This window comes from Anomaloglossus baeobatrachus, chromosome 5 (genome assembly GCF_048569485.1).
Source record: "Anomaloglossus baeobatrachus isolate aAnoBae1 chromosome 5, aAnoBae1.hap1, whole genome shotgun sequence".
Taxonomy (NCBI): domain Eukaryota; kingdom Metazoa; phylum Chordata; class Amphibia; order Anura; family Aromobatidae; genus Anomaloglossus; species Anomaloglossus baeobatrachus.
Window position 1 is genome coordinate 304,120,882 of NC_134357.1, and position 20,066 is coordinate 304,140,947.

The following is a 20,066-nucleotide window of genomic DNA, read 5'->3' on the forward strand; positions in this document are numbered from 1 at the left end:
GTGGATCCGCGCTGAGCCCCTGACTCTGACAGTCTCTCCTCCAGCATACAGCACATAAGCTGTATGTTCGATTTAAGCTCTGCCCCTCCCCATCCATCAGAAGAGGGGAAAAAGCTAAGCATATGCCTATCCTCAGCTTATCCATCCTCTGCACTGCACTCACTGCTCCGAAGCAGTAAGCCCCACCCATGAGCAGTAAGCCCCACCCACCGACATTGCCTGCTGTGGAGCCTCAGGCCTGTGCAATGAGTGCTGCGGAAATATGAGAGACTTCTAAGGAGCTGATGTTCCTCCCTCATGCAGTGCCATAGCTCTGAAGTCGGCAATAGCAGGATGGGGAGGCTCCAGAGGAGCACTATGTGACCTGAAGTTGGTACTGGAGCAACTTGGATGATGTTTCTAACCCCACTACTCTCTTGTATCCCCACCTATCCTTCTATTTGCCCCTAACAGCTGCACTTTCCTGTCCCCCTCCCCCACTGCCCTGTACCTGATGATATAACATGCCTCACTGCTGTATTGTGATGGTGACAGGGCGCCTCCATCTTCATGGAGTTTGCTGTCAGACATCCAACTTTCTTATTTCTTTGTGTATACAGTGTGTACAAAATGCTCTCATATACAGCATATAAAAAATAAACATAGTGTATATGCCTGTATTTGTGTACATATTTTAAAATTTTAGTGATAAAGTTCTGACATGTAAAAGCATTATTAATACTAAAAGCGCCAAAAAAAACTTTTAAAAATGCCAAAACTCGTGTACCATTAAAAAAAAGCTACCATTTTTACATGCAAAATTAATAAATCTATAATGTTATTTATAGCACAAATATAATGTACAGCAAATAAAAAATGGATGGGGCTATATACCAGGATGGGGGACAAATATACAAGCATGGGATGGGAAAATTGGGTGCTGAGAGAAAAAGGCTCTTTCCCTCAGCACCCAGCTTTCCCATGCTCTAATATACATCTTTCCCTCGTTACCCAGCTTTCCTATGCTCTGCTATACATCTTTACCTCAGCACCCAATTTTCCCATGCTCTGCTATACATCTTTATCTCAGCACCCAACTTTCCCATGCTCTGCTATACATCTTCTCTCAGCACCCAGCTTTCCCATGCTCTGCTATACATCTTTATCTCAGCACCCAACTTTCCCATGCTCTGCTATACATCTTTCCACAGCTTTCCCATTCTCTGATATCCCTCTTTCCTCCAGCTTTCTTATGTTCTGATATCCATCTTGCCCTGAGCACCCAGCTTCCCCGTGCTCTGATATATCTTTCCCTAAGCACCCAACTTTCCCGTGAACTGCGATACATCTTTCTCTAAGCACCCTGCTTTCCCATGCTCTGCCATACATCTTTCCCTCAGTACCCAGCTTTCCCATGCTCTGATATCAAGGGCAAGCTGGGTGCTGAGGGAAGTACATATAGGAGAGCATGGGAAAGCTGGGTGCTGAGGACAAGATGGATATCAGTACATAGGAAAGCTGGATACTTAGAGGGAAAAAGCCGAGTATCAGTGTAATTATCCTGGAAGTGAGGGGGACAGGGGAGGCAAGTCCAAATTTTGCACCAGGGCCTAATGATATATCAAGTGAACTCACAGACTACTACATGGGTTCTATATCAAAACACCATAGTGATGCAACTCCAATACAGTGATAATACAAAGCAGGACTGAGAGTCATTTTCACTAAATATAAAATACAAACTTTATATTGATACAAAAAATAAAATTACATTTGTTCTGAAAATAATCCCAATTTCATTACGTAGCAAAAAAGCTGTTTGACCAGAGATTTAAACAATGGGTTCAAAGTAAGGATATATCTCCATAATGATTGTAACATTCCATATCTGCATGTCCTAATTGCACACTCAAAATCATATTCTCCTAGTGGGGAATTCAATCATAGGCCACCAGATGGCAGTAGTGGAAAATCATAGCATATCAAGTAGCAGCATAAAAGTAAAGTGCAAGTGCTCTAGATAAAAATCTGCTATTGCAATGTATCTACATATATTAGTCTCTGTAGTAATGTATGAAATCAATTCATATAAAGCTCAGTCTGCAATAGTTAACATTTTTTCTGACCTAAATAATCACAACCGCATATAGCAATAAGAGGGGCTGCTGATAAGTCTTTGGCTTTGTGATCTTTTTTGCTTCTATGGTAATAAATGTTACATCACATGCCTTATGTGTCTAAAATATGTTTTCAAAATGTTATGTTTGTTGCTTATGGCAACAGTGGTCTACGTACGCGGAAAAACAAAATGGCGGAGTCTAATGCGATATTCACAGCAACTAAGAGCAGAGAAGTGATAAAACTCTTGTTTCTGCAACAAAAGTCCGAGAAGGATATTCATGGTGATATGTCGCAGACATTGGGGGATCAATGCTCTTCATATTCCACAGTAAAGAACTGGTTGCCAAATATAAAACGGGCCATTCAGCATCAACAATGAAGAACGTCCTGGACGACCGAGAGTGGTTGTTTTCCCGGAGATTGTCGATGCTGTGCACAACCTCATACTGGAGAATCGATGAATTTCAGCTAAAGCAATAGCAGACCTCATGGGGATTTCCCGTGAACGTGTTTGTGTCGTTATCCATGAACATTTCGACATCAGGATAATATCTGCATAGTGGGTCTACAAATGTTTGACAACAGATCAGAGAAGCATGCGAGTGAAAACTGCCCAGTCCATTTGTCAGCGTTTCCGGACTGATAAGAACTTCCTTTATCGACTGGTCACTATGGATGAGACCTGGATTTATTTGTATGACACTGAAAACAAGGAGCAGTCAAAAGAGTGGAGGCACAGTGGTTCTCCTCGTCCAAAGAAGTTCAGGGTGCAAAAATAAGCCACTAAGGTGATGGCGTCTGTATTCTGGGATAAGGAGGGCATGCTGTTAGTAGACTACCTTCAAAAGGGTTCCACTATAAATGCAAGGTAATACATTGAACTTTTGGACCAATTGAAGGCAGCTCTGAAAGCCGTAAACTGCGGCAAGCTGTCCATAAGAATTTTTTTTCCTGCAAGACAACGCCTCCGCTCACACTGCACAAGCGACTACGGCAAAACTGGCTGAGCTGGGCTTCCAGTTGGTTGACCACCCACCTTATTCACCAGAAGTAGCTCCCTCCAACTATCATCTGTTTACAAACCTGTAGAAACACCTCAAGGGTACCAAATTTCACACCATTTCTGATGCCATAGCTGTTACAGATGCCTGGTTTGAGGCACAACCAAAATCCTTGTTTTTGCTAGGCTTACAGAACTTGAAATATCTATGTAAGAAGTGTGTTGACATCAGTAAAGAGTATGTGGAATAAATATAAAGTTTCATCATCCTATCTTGTTTCTTTCTGGGTAAAGCCAAAGACTTATCAGCAGCCCCTCATATACCTATACATGTACCCATATATACAGTAAAGGAAGATCAAGAGTCACCTCTGCTGCGGAGGATAAGTTTATCCGAGTCACCAGCCTCAGAAATTGCAGGTTAACAGCATCTCAGATTAGAGACCAGGTCAATGCCACACAGAGTTCTAGCAGCAGATACATCTCTAGAACAACTGTTAAGAGGAGACTTTGTGCAGCAGGCCTTCATGGTAAAATAGCTGCTAGGAAACCACTGCTAAGGACAGGCAACAAGCAGAAAAGACTTGTTTGAGCTAAAGAACACAAGGAATGGACATTAGACCAGTGGAAATCTGTGCTTTGGTCTGAGTCCAAATTTGAGATCTTTGGATCCAACCACCGTGTCTTTGTGCGACACAGAAAAGGTGAACGGATAGACTCTATATGCCTGGTTCCCACCATGAAGCATGGAGGAGGAGGTGTGATGGTGTGGGGGTGCTTTGCTGGTGACACTGTTGGGGACTTATTCAAAATTGAAGGCATACTGAAGCAGCATGGCTACCACAGCATCTTGCAGCGGTGTGCTATTCCATCCGGTTTCCATTAAATTGGACCATAATTTATTTTTCAAAAGGACAATGGCCCCAAACACACCTCTAGGCTGTGTAAGGGCTATTTGAGTAACAAGGAGAGTGATGGAGTGCTACGCCAGATGACCTGGCCTCCACAGTCACCTGACCTGAACCCAATCGAGATGGTTTGGGGTGAGCTGGACCGCAGAGTGAAGGCAAAAGGGCCAACAAGTGCTAAGCATCTCTGGGAACTCCTTCAAGACTGTTGGAAGACCATTTCTGGTGACTACCTCTTGAAGCTCATCAAGAGAATGCCAAGAGTCTGCAAAGCAGTAATCAAAGCAAAAGGTGGCTACTTTGAAGAACCTAGAATATACAGTCATATGAAAAAGTTTGGGCACCCCTATTAATGTTAACATTTTTTCTTTATAGCAATTTGGGTTTTTGCAACAGCTATTTCAGTTTCATATATCTAATAACTGATGGACTGAGTAACATTTCTGGATTGAAATGAGGTTTATTGTACTAATAGAAAATGTGCAATCTGTATTTAAACAAAATTTGACCGGTGCAAAAGTATGGGCACCTCAACATAAAAGTGACATTAATATTTTGTAGATCCTCCTTTTGCAAAAATAACAGCCTCTAGTCGCTTCCTGTAGCTTTTAATGAGTTCCTGGACCCTGGATGAAGGTATATTTGACCATTCCTGTTTACAAAACAATTCCAGTTCAGTTAAGTTTGATGGTCGCCGAGCATGGACAGCAAGCTTCAAATCATCCCACAGATTTTCAATGATATTCAGGTCTGGGGACTGGGATGGCCATTCCAGAACATTGTAATTGTTCCTCTGTATGAATGCCTGAGTAGATTTGGAGCGGTGTTTTGGATCATTGTCTTGCTGAAATATCCATCCCCTGCGTAACTTCAACTTCGTCACTGATTCTTGCACATTATTGTCAAGAATCTGCTGATACTGAGTTGAATCCATGCGACCCTCAACTTTAACAAGATTCCCGGTGCCGGCATTGCCACACAGCCCCAAAGCAAATTTTACTGTGGGTAGCAAGTGCTTTTCTTGGAATGCCGTGTTTTTTTGCCTCCATGCATAACGCCTTTTTGTATGACCAAACAACTCAATCTTTGTTTCATCAGTCCACAGGACCTTCTTCCAAAATGTAACTGGATTGTCCAAATGTGCTTTTGCATACCTCAGGCGACTCTGTTTGTGGCGTGCTTGCAGAAACGGCTTCTTTCACACCACTCTCCCATACAGCTTCTCCTTGTGCAACGTGCACTGTATTGTTGACCGATGCACATTGACACCATCTGCAGCAAGATGATGCTGCAGGTCTTTGGAGGTGGTCTGTGGATTGTCCTTGACTGTTCTCACCATTCTTCTTCTCTGCCTTTCTGATATTTTTCTTGGCCTGCCACTTCTGGGCTTAACAAGAACTGTACCTGTGTTCTTCCATTTCCTTACTATGTTCCTCACAGTGGAAACTGACAGTTTAAATCTCTGAGACAACTTTTTGTATCCTTCCCCTGAGCAACTATGTTGAATAATCTTTGTTTTCAGATCATTTAAGAGTTGTTTTGAGGAGCCCATGAGGCCACTCTTCATAGGACATTCAAATAGGAGAACAACTTGCAAGTGGCCACCTTAAATACCTTTTCTCATGATTGGATACACCTGCCTATGAAGTTCAAAGCTCAATGAGGTTACAAAACCAATTTAGTGCTTTAGTAAGTCAGTAAAAAGTAGTTAGGAGTGTTCAAATCAAGAAATTGATAAGGGTGCCCATACTTTTGCACCGGTCAAATTTTGTTTACATGCGGATTGCACATTTTCTGTTAGTATAATAAACCTCATTTCAATCCAGAGATATTACTCAGTCCATCAGTTATTAAGTATATGAAACTGAAATAGCTGTTAAAAAAACCCAAATTATTATAAAGAAAAAAGGTTAACATTAATAGGGGTGCCCAAACTTTTTCATATGACTGTAAGACATATTTTCAGTTGTTTCACACGTTTTTGTTAAGTATTTCATTCCACATGTGTTAATTCATAGTTTTGATGCCTTCAGTGTGAATCTACAATTTTCAGTCATGAAAATGAAGAAACCTTTTTGAATGAGAAGGTGTGTCCAAACATTTAGTCTGTACTGTGTATATATATATATATATATATATATATATATATATACTGTATATATATATATATATATATATATATATATATATATATACTAGAAGGTGGCCCGATTCTAGCACATTGGGTATTCTAGAATTTATTGTGTAGTTAATGTATGATTTTTGCTATATATATATAGATGTTGTTGTGTGTAGTTGCCAGGTGTTTGTGTAGGGCACTGTAAATGTTCTGGGTGTTGTCTGGGTGTGGGGGTGTGTGAGAGCGGTGTTGTTTGTGTGTTGCGTTGTGTGTGTTGCGCTGTTTGTGGAGCGCTGTGTGTCTGCAGCGTTGTGTGTGTGTGGTGCTGTGTGTGTTGCGCGCGGTTTGTGTGGGTGTGTGGGTGTGGGTTGCGTGTATGTGTTTTGGGGGGAGGTATGTTTTGTGCAGTGTGTGTTGGAGGATTAGTCCTGGGGAGAGAGGAGTATAATAGGAGGAGTAGTCCTGGGGGGAGAGAGAAGTCTAATAGGAGGAGTAGTCCTGGGGGGAGAGGAGTATAATAGGAGGAGTAGTCCTGGGGGGAGAGGAGTATAATAGGAGGAGTAGTCCTAGAGGGAGAGGAGTATAATAGGAGGAGTAGTCTTGTAGGGATAGGAGTCTAATAGGAGGAGTAGTCCTGGGGGGAGAGGAGTATAATAGGAGGAGTAGTCCTGGGGGGAGAGGAGTATAATAGGAGGAGTAGTCCTAGAGGGAGAGGAGTATAATAGGAGGAGTAGTCCTGGAGGGAGAGGAGTATAATAGAGGAGTAGTCCTGGGGGGAGAGAAGTCTAATAGGAGGAGTAGTCCTGGGGGGAGAGGAGTATAATAGAGGAGTAGTCCTGGGGGGAGAGAAGTCTAATAGGAGGAGTAGTCTTGGGGGGAGAGGAGTATAATAGGAGGAGTAGTCCTGGGGGGAGAGGAGTCTAATAGGAGGAGTAGTCCTGGGGGGAGAGAAGTATAATAGGAGGAGTAGTCCTGGGGAGAGAGGAGTATAATAGGGGGAGTAGTCCTGGGGGGAGAGGAGTATAATAGGAGTAGTAGTCCTGGGGGGAGAGGTGTATAATAGGAGCAGTAGTCCTGGGGGGAGAGGAGTATAATAGGAGGAGGAGTCCTGGCGGGAGAGGAGTGTAATAGGAGGAGTAGTCCTGGGGGGAGAGGAGTATAATAGGAGCAGTAGTCCTGGGGGGAGAGGAGTATAATAGGAGGAGTAGTCCTGGGGGCAGGGGAGTATAATAGGAGGAGGAGTCCTGGGGGGAGAGGAGTATAATAGGAGGAGTAGTCCTGGGGGGAGAGGAGTATATTAGGAGGAGTAGTCCTGGGGAGAGAGGAGTATAATAGGAGGAGGAGTCCTGGGGGGAAAGGCATATAATAGGCAGAGTAGTCCTGGGGAGAGAGGAGTATAATAGGAGGAGGAGTACTGGGGGGAAAGGCATATAATAGGAGTAGTAGTCCTGGGGAGAGTGTAGTATAATAAGAGGAGTAGTCCTGGGGGGAGAGGAGTATAATAGGAGGAGTAGTCCTGGGGGGAGAGTAGTATAATAAGAGGAGTAGTCCTGGGGGGGTGAGGAGTATAATAGGATGAGCAGTCCTGTGGGGAGAGGAGTATAATAGGAGGAGTAGTCCTGGGGGGAGAGGAGTATAATAGGACGAGTAGTGCTGGGGGGAGAGGAGTATATCAGGAGGAGTAGTCCTGAGGGTAGAGGAGTCTAATAGGAGGAGTAGTCCTGGGGAGAGGGGAGTATAATAGGAGGAGTAGTCCTGGGGGGAGAGGAGTATAATGGGAGGACTAGTCCTGGGGAGAGGGGAGTATAATAGGAGGAGTAGTCCTGGGGGGAGAGGAGGATAATAGGAGTAGTAGTCCTGGGGGGAGAGGAATATATCAGGAGGAGTAGTCCTGGGGGGAGAGGAGTATAATAGGAGGAGTAGTCCTGTGGAGAGAGGAGTATAATAGGAGGAGTAGTCCTGGGGGGAGAGGAGGATAATAGGAGTAGTCCTGGGGAGAGAGGAGTATAATGGGAGGAATAGTCCTGGGGAGAGGGGAGTATAATAGGAGTAGTAGTCCTGGGGGGAGAGGAGGATAATAGGAGTAGTAGTCCTGGGGGGAGAGGAGTATAATAGGAGGAGTAGTCCTGTGGAGAGAGGAGTATAATAGGAGGAGTAGTCCTGGGGGGAGAGGAGGATAATAGGAGGAGTAGTCCTGGGGAGAGAGGAGGATAATAGGAGGAGTAGTCCTGGGGGGTGAGGAATATAATAGGAGGAGTAGTCCTGGGGGGGAGAGGAGTATAATAGGAGGAGTAGTCCTGGGGGCAGGGGAGTATAATAGCAGGAGTAGTCCTGGGGGAGAGGAGTCTAATAGGAGTAGTCCTGGGGGGAGGTGTCTAATAGGTGGAGTAGTCCTGGGGGGGAGGTGTCTAATAGGTGGATAGTCCTGGGTGGGAGGTGTCTAATAGGTGGATAGTCCTGGGTGGGAGGTGTCTAATAGGATGAGTAGTCCTGGGGGGAGGTGTCTAATAGGTGGAGTAGTCCTGGGGGGAGGTTTCTAATAGGTGGAGTAGTCCTGGGGGGAGGTGTCTAATAGGTGGAGTAGTCCTGGGGGGGAGGTGTCTAATAGGAGGAGTAGTCCTGGGGGGAGGTGTCTAATAGGAGGAGTAGTCCTGGGGGGAGGTGTCTAAAAGGTGGAGTAGTCCTGGGGGGAGGTGTCTAATAGGTGGAGTAGTCCTGGGGGAGGTTTCTAATAGGTGGAGTAGTCCTGGGGGGAGGTGTGTAGGTGCCCAATGTGTGCGGGGGGGGACGTAGGTGCCCAATGTGTGCGGGGGGCGTGGCCGAGCGGGCAAGGTGTGCGGGGGGTGGGGCCGAGCGGCCAACGTGTGCGGGGAGCGGGGCCGAGCCGAGCGGCCAATGCAACGGTTGTCACTGTAATGACGTCATTTTGGAGCAAGACAGACAGACAGAGACAGAATAAGACAATTATATATATAGATATATATATACAGCAACTTAACTCAACACAAATATCATCACATACAACTCAATGTTTCCTAATTCACCCATTGCATATAGTGATTACTTATCTCTTCACCACTAAATAAAATATATACCGGCTCCACCTTTAATCAACATGTATCATGTCAATTAAAGATCATATGTCAGTTACACTACTTCTTATAAATTTCACCCTCCTCAAATCATCTATATATTTTTTGTTAATTAGTTATTGCATTACATACAAACTAAAGATTAGTATAACACACCAAAATTATCATACAAATACGGGACAAAGGAAGATGACCTGAACTACTGTCCATATAATTTTATATTCATGATGATTCTTAATATTCTCTTAAGGCAGGAGTTTGATATAGTGTATAAGGTATGTGGTGTTAATCTTCTTTCCCAATAGATTCTGTGATATAGGGTAGGATACAGCACACCTGAGATGATGTTGTGGGGAGCAATTGTGTCGCCCTGGACAAGCCAGGGGCCACAGAGCACAACACCTACACATCCCACACTCCCTGCAGGCACATCAAGGTCAGACACAAAACCCTTGTTGCCTTCCCCAGGGGCTGATGTCCACACCAGGGGGTGGAGCCAGGCAGTTGGTCTCCACCCACCAAGGAGTTCACAGTCCTGGAGGAAGGAAAAACAGGCAGTTAAGCTAGGGAAGTGAAGGAGTGAAGAGTCTAGTTTGGACAGTGAAAGTGGAAGGAGGAAAAGTGAAGTGAGAGGAGAAAAGTGAGAGCTAAGAGCCTGAAGTTGGTCCGGGTGTGTGGCCCGGACGGAGCAGCAAGGTTGGCAGACGGTGGTGACCATCTGCAGGAGTGGCCTATCGGAGTTTTCCGTAAGGACCGTGGACGGGCAGTGGCCCGGCGGTACCGGACCGGTATACAAGGAGAAGCCAGCACCATTGGCAGGGGCTTTTCGGACCCCGGCAAGGCTAGGAGTCGCCGTGAATTTGCTAAATCCATTAGTGAAGGGGACCTCCGGGTTTCCAAACAGTCAAGTCCCGACAGAAGGCAACCGTCCAACCGTGAAGGGGAGACACCGCCACCGCCAAGGGCAACCGTTTCCCAGGGCCAGCGCCTGCGGGCAAAAGGGGCTCCTCCGGCCCACATCCAGGTCGGGGAGCGGGTTACCGGTGGGAACCCATCGGAATCAACATAGAACATAGGTGCAGGGAGAGACAGTCATCACTAACCTGCAGGAAACAACAACACCGCAGCCGTCCGAGGGACCCGTCCATCCAGCCGCTTGTTTTACCGTGAACTGTGTCATCATCATTGGGCTGAGTGAGTACCTCCGTGCCGTGCGGCACAGCGCTGCCCCTGCGACCCTGCACCTCACCAGGCCCCGCAACCCGCCTGCCATCCACTCCTACCCCATCACCGGGCCCCGGGACAACAAACCCCCCTACCCACGGAGGGGAAATAACAACTCAGCTGCTCCCTGTCACCGCTCCCGGGATCCCCGTCTAGAGCAGCGATGGTGTCCCCAAAATCACCACAACTGTGGGTGGCGTCACGGACAATATCCCCAAAACCAAACCACCCCTTTTCACTCACGGGCGAGGAGCGCCGCTCGAGTCCCCGGGATCCGGCCCATCGCTCGAGCCACCGAGCAGCAGCGGCCGCAGAGCAGCGGCAGCCGGACCCGAGCAGTGGGAGAGCGCAGCGTCCCCTCCTCCGCCCGCGACACAATACATCCTGGGATCATTACTAAAATGAAAAAAGACAATATCAAAATTAATAACCACAACATAAAATCAGTTTAAAACCTTGTGGGTGCGGTGATACTCAAATAGAGATGAGCGAACCCATGGAAGTTCGGTTCGGTGGGTGAAGCTTAACCGAATTTTTACGGGTTCGGACTTGACCCAAACCTGAATGGAAGTCACTGATTGGCAGTTCGAGTTTCTGCCAACACACAGCCAGTCATAAGCAGAATACTTCTGGGTGAGGGTGGGCAGACTTTTTCCATTTTATGGGGGTTGCACACTACACCCAATCATTCCGTTGTTACCCCCCAGTGTGAGCCACTCAGACACTGCAAGCGGCTCGCACTGGGCTGAGCGTATCTGAGCACAACGGTGTTTGGCTGAACACCGAACCTTGGGTTCGCTCATCTCTATACCCAACATACTATAGAAAGGAAGCAATGCCCATAGCTTCACTGAAACCGTGTGGAGTCATGGTGCCTAAAGTAGTAATCCACCTACATTCTTTTTGAGCAAGCATTTTCATTTTGTTACCACCCCTAATTCCCTTCTGAATATGGTCAATCCCTCTAACCATAAAATATTTAGGGTTAGAGGGGTGGTTTAGTTTATAGCGTCGTGGGATTGTTTGACTCCTTTACTACCCTTGACATACCCATATGTCATACAAGTCGGTACGTTCTTGACCAATGACATATAGGTACGTCATGGCTATAGCAGGGTGGTGCTGTACCCCAGCGATCACCACCCATTATCCAGCGGATGTTACAGCTGGATAACCCCAAAATACTGCAATCAAAGCAATTGCAGCATTCAGGAGGCAGGGAGAGGGATCGCTTATCTCTCCCAGGCAATGGGATCCCAGTAATGTTATCATAGGGATCCGATCGCTACCATAGCAACCCTGGGTCATAATGACGACGACCCCAAGTTACTGGGCTACGGAGAGCCTCGCACACCATACAAGATGCATGGTGTAAAAGGCAAACTGTCAGTACTGCGAGTGCAGCTCTGACACTTATACAGTGGAACCTCGCTTAACGAGTAACCCAGTTAGCGAGTATTTCGCCTAACGAGCAAGGCTTTCTGTAAATTTGTAACTCGGTTTACGAGAAAGGCTTGCTGTACGAGCAAAATACTCACCGCACACACTTCCAGTTCCATACATCCACCGCGCTCTAACCTGCTCTTGCAGTCCACACAAACACACACAAGCACGCACAAACACACACAAACAAACACGCACACACACACACATATTATGCTCACCTTACCTTCCGTTCCCTCATTGGCTTCCTGGAACTTGCATGTATTGGGTAACCAAGGCAACCGCTGCCGGACCTTCAGCTCCCAGCGCGCTGACGTCAAAGGCAGGAGCCGCTTGCCTCTGATTGGTTAGCGCACTGCCTTTGAGTAGCGGTTGACAGGGGAAGGTCCTCCCTCCACAGGATGTGTATCCAGTAACCATCGCGACGAGGGAGGAACTTCCCCTGTCAGGCGCTACTCAAAGGCAGCACGTTAACCAATCAGAGGCAAGCGGCTCCTGCCTTTGACGTCAGCGCGCTGAGTGCGGAAGGTCCGGCATCCGTCGCCTTGGTTACTCAATACACAGCATGTACGGGCGAACTACAAGTTCCAGGAGACCGGCAAGGGAACGGAATGGAATGTAAGGTGAGCATAATCTGTTTTTGTGCGTGTTTGTACGTGTTTGTGTGTGTTTGTGTGGCGCCCTGGACTAGCCAGGTCGTCACAGGTACTACAACACGACACCCCCACCCCGAGACAGGCACATCAGTCAGACACAAAATCCTTGTTGCCTCCCTCCAGGGGCTGATGTCCACACCAGGTGGGGTGGAGCCAGGCGGTTGGCCCAACCCACTGAGGTGTTCACAGTCCTGGAGGCGGGAGAAGGAAGTCAGTTGAGATCAGAGAGTGAGTCAGTGCAGAGATCAGTTAGGGAAGTGCAAGTGAGAGGAGTGAAGTAGGAGTGGAGGAGCAAACTGACAGTGTCCGGATACGTGGCCCGGGCACTTAGAGCAAGGTTGGCAGACGGTGGTGGCCGTCTGCAGGAGAGGCAGATCCACGCGGAACCGTAGGACCGGAGACGGGTGGTGGCCCGCCGGTACCGAACCGGGGAGCGAAGTGAAGCCAGCACAAACCGGCAGGGCCTGCGGACCCCGACCAGGCTTGGAGTCGCCGTTAATAAGGTCAAATCCGTCAGTGACCGGAACCCCAGGGGTTTCCTAACAGCCAAGACGCGATTGAAGGCAATCGTCCAACCAACAAAAAGGAAATACAGCTACCGCCACAGCTAGAGTTCCAAGGGCCAGAGCCTGCGGGAAAAAGGGCTCCTCCGGCACATACACACGCTGGGGAGCGGGTTACCGGTGGGAAGCCATCGGGACCGAACATCCACAAAAGGTGCAGGGAAAGGCAGCCACTACCAACCGTCCGGGAGAAGCCACAGCAGCCGGCTGCGGGACCCATCCATTCAGCCGTTTGGTTTACCAGAGACTTTGCGTACATTTGTGGCTGAGTGAGTACAACCGTGACTTCCGGCACCGCGCTGCACAGTCCCCGCGACCCTGCACCTTGCCAGCCCTGCCTCCCCGTCACCTCACCGGGCCCCAGGACCACCAACCCCTACCCACGGAGGGGGGAAACAATGTCCCAGCTGCTCCCTACCATCGCTCCCGGGATCCCCGTCAATAGCAGCAGTGGTGCCCAACTTCACCACAACCCGTGGGTGGCGTCATGGACCAAATCCCCAAACCAAACTACCCCCTTTCACTCACGGGCGAGGAGCGCCGCTCGAGTCCCTGAATCCGGCCCACCGCTCGAGCCACCGAGCAGCAGCAGCGCCGGACCCGAGCGTGGTGAGCGCAGCGCCCCGCCGCCCGCGACATTTGTATGTGTGTGGAATGGCACAATATGGCCCCAGGATGGGACATTTAACAAGTTGTGGAACGAATTGTCTGCATTGCAATGATTCCCTATGGGAAATCTTGCTTTGCTGAACGAGTAACATGGTTAACAAACCCACTCCCAGAACGGATTGTTCTCGTTAACCAAGGTTCCACTGTAATCCACTACAATGATTGAGCACTGCAATGGATTATATCAGTGATCAGATCACTGAAAATTAGAGTCCCAAAAAGGGACTAAATAAAAAAGTTTTAAAAAGTTTTAAAAATATGAAAAAATCTGAAAATAAAGAACAAATAAATAAAAAACATTCCAATAAATGTAAATTTATGCAAAAAAACAAACAAAAACAAAAAACTATACATATTTGGTATTGCCGCATCCGTAACAACCTGATCTATAAATTTGTCGCCCAGGGTTATGGGGTACTTGGTCCCGGGTGGTGTATAACTGAGGAATGTCACTTTGGTGGCCGTTGCCCGGTCCCGTGCACTGGGTGCTTTTTTAAAAGGGGGAATATTTACAGGGGATTTGAATAATGTTCACACGTGACGCCACATGTAGTTTCGCGGCTATAGGGATGCAGCCGCCGCTGCACAATGTCCACTACTGGGGCTGGTGTTAGTGGCAGCCTGGATGTTAGGCCCTCTGCAAGCAGGGCCAGGCCCCAGAGGATAGGTGATTCAGATGGGTGTTGAAAGAAGGTAGGCCACACAAGGGGATTCATTGTAACTGGTTCTTTTACTTACTCCAAGCTGCTACTGGTCACCCGAGGCCGGCTGGTCTTAACTACAGGTCCCCTTTGTCCCAGTGCCGGTTTAGTGACCTTGTGGCTTCTTTCCCCTGCACCTGTCTTTGTTGGAGGGTCCCCATGGCTTGGAGCGGCTGGGGGTCCCCTCCTGGTTGTCTCTTACAGCAGTCCGTATGACGGTAGCGTGAACCCTGTGGGGTTGGAGTCTCTGGTCCTGTCCCTGGTTCTCCTGTTGCTACTGAGTCCCGAACTTCAAGGTCAGTGAGGTCCTTGATGGTGCCCCTCACTGTGCAGATTTTATCAGGTCTGCCTGGAGCGTTTGCCTGACCTAGGATTCTGTACCCCGTTGGTGCATAGTTCCAGGACCACTCCACCGTACTCCACCGGCAACTAACCGCCTGGGCACTCAGGTCACTGTTACACTCTTGGCAGTCCTTCCTCTCTCTGTCACCGACTTACTGACTGCATGTCCACTGTCTGCCCCTCCCAACCGGTCGTCTGGTGGACTGGATTGGCTCCACCTCTAGGCGGCCACCCATTGGTCCAACCCTAGCCTGGTACTATTCTATGGGGGGTTTTAGGGAAAACAGGGATTATCTGGAGTGTTTGGTTGTTACCGGTGTCGCGGGCGGAGGAGGGGACGCCGCGCTCTCCCACTGCTCGGGTCCGGCTGCCGCGGCTGCTGCGGCCTGCTGCTGCTCGGTGGCTTGACCGATGGGCCGGATCCCGGGGACTCCAGCGACGCTCCTCGCCCGTGAGTGAAAGGGGTTTTTGGGTGTGGGGATTGGTTATTGTCCGTGACGCCACCCACGGTTGTGGTGATTTGTTGACACCACCGCTGCTCTGTATGGGGATCCCGGGAGTGGTGGTATGGAGCAGCTAGTTGTTGTGTTGCCCCTCCGTGGGTAGGGGTTGGTGATCCCGGGGCCCAGTGATGAGGTGGGGGATGCAGGGCTTGGTAGGCGCAGGGACGCGGGGGCAGCGCTGTGCCTTGCGGCACTGTGGTACTCACTCAGCCTGAGACGTTGACACAGTTTTCGGTAAAACACACGGCTGGAAAGACGGTTCCCACGGACGGCTGCACTTGCTTTCCCCAGTAGGTGACGGTGACGGTCCCTCTGTCCTGCACCTAAGTTGATGATGGTTGCGATGGGTTCCCACCGGTAACCCGCTCCCCGGCTTGGATATGGGCCGGAGGAGCCCTACTTTGCCCGCAGGTGCTGGCCTTGAGAAACTGGTGCCCTGGCGGTGGTGGTGTCTCTCCGTTACGGTTGGACTGTTGCCTTCAATCGGGACTTGGTTGTTTGGAGACAGACGTCCCCTTCACTGACGGATTTGGCAAATTATGGCGACTCCTAGCCTTGCTGGGATCCGAAAGGCCCCTGCCCTGGTGCTGGCTGTTCTTCGTATACTGCTCCAGACCGCCGGGTCACTACCCGTCCGCGGTCCTTCCAGCAACCTCCGAGCAGTCCCCCTGCAGACTATCACCGCCGTCTGCTGACCTTGCTGTCACTGTCCGGGGCACACAGCCGGACCAACTTCAGGCTTTACTACTCTCACTTTTTCTGTCACTTTAGCTTTTCTCTTTAGCTCCACTACTACTTCACTTCCCTCACTTGAACTCCACTGTTTACTCCTTCACCTCCCTAACTGAACTGCCTGGTTCTCCCGCCTCCAGGGCTGTGTCCTCCTTGGTCTGCGGAGCCAACCGCCTGGCCCACCCCCTGGTGTGAACATCAGCCCCTGGAGGAAGGCAACAAGGATTTTGGTAGCTTTGGTGTTCCTAACTGGGGTGTAGGGTGTGGTGGTGTGATGACCTGTGACCCCTGGCTTGCCCAGGGCGTCACACCGGCACTGGTCTTCTGGGTTCCTAGGGGGTAGGCCCTACATCCTGGTGGGGATGCAGTACCTTGTAGCTCCCTGATGGCGTCAGAGGCGCTACATAAACATGTTACACTAGGTAACCCCTTCAGTCAACACGGTCAAAAAATAAAATAACAGAAGTAGCCAAAATTATGTCTTTTCATTATACAGCTGACAAAAAGTAGAATAAAAAGTCATATATAGACAAAAATAGTACCGCTGAAAGCGTCATCTTGTCCCGAAAAAAACAAGCCACCATACAGTTCCATCAGTGAAAAAATAAAAAAACTTTAGCTGTAAGAATACAGCAATGCATAAAGTGTTGTTTTATATAAACCATAAAAAATATATAAATGTGCTATCGCTGTAATCATACTGAACCGAAGAATAAGGCTGCCTTATCACTTTTATGGCACAGTGAACGGCATAAAAAAAAACAAAAAAAACCTATTCCTGAATTGCTGTTTCTTATTGATTCTGCATCACAAAAAGTCCAATAGAAACCCATCAAAAGATATTGTCAGCCCAAATGGTACCAATGAAAACTCATCCCACAAAAAAGAAGCCCTGACATGAGTCTGTTGGCAGAAAACTCCACTTCAGGGACCCAGACCGCTAATGTGAGGGCAACTAATCACTGACGCCGGCAGTCTAACTGCTCCAATACACTAGAATTCTCCAGCAACGGTGCGGCTGCACTTGCACATCTTATCTCTAAGGCACGTTTTTCAATTGTCTTAGTGCTTCAGTGCACTATATTCCTCACCTTATACAGTCACCTATCAGACAGCGACTTGATAAAGACCCGGTGGGTCGAAACGTCGTTGGATATTTTTTCTTTTCCACGTTTCATTAAAAATTATTTCACGTTCAATAACGAGTGCAGTGAATTTATTCATACATAACTGCAACCAATCACAAACGCTGTCAAAGAAGGTGGGTGGGAAAGCAGTGCATGTTCAGGAGATTTAATGAGCGGACCCAGAAACAATGTGACATGTGCGCAGAAACTCGTACAATTACAGTATAAATGTCCATCTTTAATCGCCACTTTGCTCTCTTTTTACTTTTTTTATTCTTATCCAGCTGGCCAAACATGAACAGTAACATGGACTTCCCTGAGAAGTCATTGTTTGGGGTCCATGCATGGACACTAGGTGTTCGGTATGGATCCCGAACTGTACAGTTCAGGTTCACCCATCACTAATCTCAATTACTTTGTTTTTCATTTGTTCCTGAATTTCCTTGGATCACATAAAGCTTTTGAGGATTTTTTTACTTCACTTTGTCAGGCAGGTCCTAGTTAAGTGATTTCTTGATTGATAACACATATGGCAGTAATTGACCTGGGTGGGGCTAGGGAAATTGAACTCATCTTCCCAAATGTGATAAACCACAGTTAATTTATGTTTTAAAGGGAGGATCACTTTTTCACTCAGGGACCTGTAGGTTTGGATTTCTTTTCCCCTTAATAATAAAGACCTTCATTTATAAACTGCATTTTTACTTGTATGTTTTCTTGTCTAATATTTAAATTTGTTTGGTGATGAGAAACATTTAAGTGGAACATTTGAGTGTGACAAACATGCAACGAATAAGACAGCAGGAAGGGGGCAAACACTTTTTCACACCACCTTACTGGTACATGGATGTATCACAGGGAATCAGCATATAGAAATTGCAGAAACATGCAAGGAGATATAAATGAGAGAGGTAGAAAACCCTACGGAGATTCTGAGTACAGGGGAAATCACCTGTGTGCATCTAGTAGGCAACAGCAAAAATGTTATCATAAAGTCAGCGGTCAAGGGACAGCCAATGTAGTTTTAGACTACACAGATTACTTAAGGGGTGTCCACCGTCAACTATTGGACATAACCACTTACAGACAGATTCTTCAAGGCCCAGCCCCTAGGATCAAAGACAAAATCAAACATGTCTTGACAACGTACCTTAACAACACTATTGACAAGAAAACATATACATTCCTTATCAACACCCATGCAGTTACACCTGTTTTCTACATTCTTCCCATGATCCACAAATCATTAACCAATCCTTCAGGCTGACCCATAATGGCATTAGCTGACTATTCTATTTCCTCTTTCAATATACCTCAAGAAAGTCCTTACCCACCTTACTAAAAGATTCACAATCGTATATCTTGGACACAGGTCATTTTTTAAGGATAATCAATAACCAGTTTGCTTATATCATTAGATGTTAACAGTTTGTACACGTCTATAACTCATGAGCAGTATCTAACATTCTTTCCAATTCCAAGATTTATCACAATTACATCCACCTGTGCCCAAACCTCCTCAACTTGGTTCTACATGAAAACTCCATCATGTTCGGTGATGATTACTATGTCCAGACCTGGAACACCTCCATGGGTTCAAATGTGGCATTGGCCTATGGCAATATTTACATGAGCAGTTTTGAAGACCAATATGTATATACCAACTACCAACGACTTCTTTGTCCAATTCTTCTGTGATGGTACCGTTATATAGACGACGTGTTTTGCATCTGGCAAGGACCACAGACAACACTTGAGTCTTTCTTTACACACCTAAACTCCATTAGACCGAAGTTACAATTCACTCTTAAATATGATGTGTCACAAATCGCCTTCCTGGATACTCTGGTCTTAAAAGTTTCCAACAGGCAGATTTCAATTGACTTGTATCCCTAACCTACAGACTGCATTAGCCTACTACACTATACGAGTTGTCATCCCAAATAAATCAAAAATAGTCTTCCACAATCACAGAATCTCTCATACTGTGGCAAATAAAGTCATGTTATCCACCAGGCTAATTAACATGTCACAAAAATCCAGAGAACACAATTACCACTCTAAACATCTCCAACTCAAGGCTAAAAGAGCTCTCTCAGGGACACCCTCAACAGTTCCAACCAACAAAGCAGAATGCATATCAAACCAATTGTGCTCACTTTTAATCTACACATTCTAAAATACTACACAATCATTCATCAGCACTGGCCACTATTGATAAAGTCCTAACTAAAAAATTAAGGCTTAGAGATCTTTATGTAAAAATGAGCTGCTGTTCATATTTTTAGGCTTTTCAAAGTGTTTTTACCAACTTCAGGTTTCTAAAAACACCAAATAGTTAAAAGACGTAACATTACAAGACCATTCTTCAATCACTCTCAATTCGAAAGACGCTAGTACTTTACAATTTAAGTCAATGGGAAAGCTGAAAAAATGCTTGAAAGATGACCGGACCTTTTTTTTGAAGCATTTTGTCATTGTTTTGCTGAAAAAATTACCAGCGGCGTTATTTAATGGTGTGAATATTGTGAACACAACAGTAAAAAGGGCTTCACAAAAACCATGGGAAAACCCTAGGAAAAATCACCAGAAAAACATTCAGGACACATCTGAAAAAATGATACAAAAGACGCTTTAGGGAAAAAAAATTCAGTTTCCTCAAAGCAACTCCTGTTTGAAAAAGTCATCAGGTTTTTCTGAGTTTAACCCCTTCACCATAGGTGATTTTTCATTTTTTTCCTCCCCTTCTTCCAAAAGGGAGAGCTTTTTTATTTTCACATCAATGTAGCCATATAAGGGCTTGTTTTTTTTCAGAACGAGTTGTACTTTTGAATGACACCAATAATTCTGGAAAGCGAAAAAATTTCCAAGTGCAATTGCACAAAAA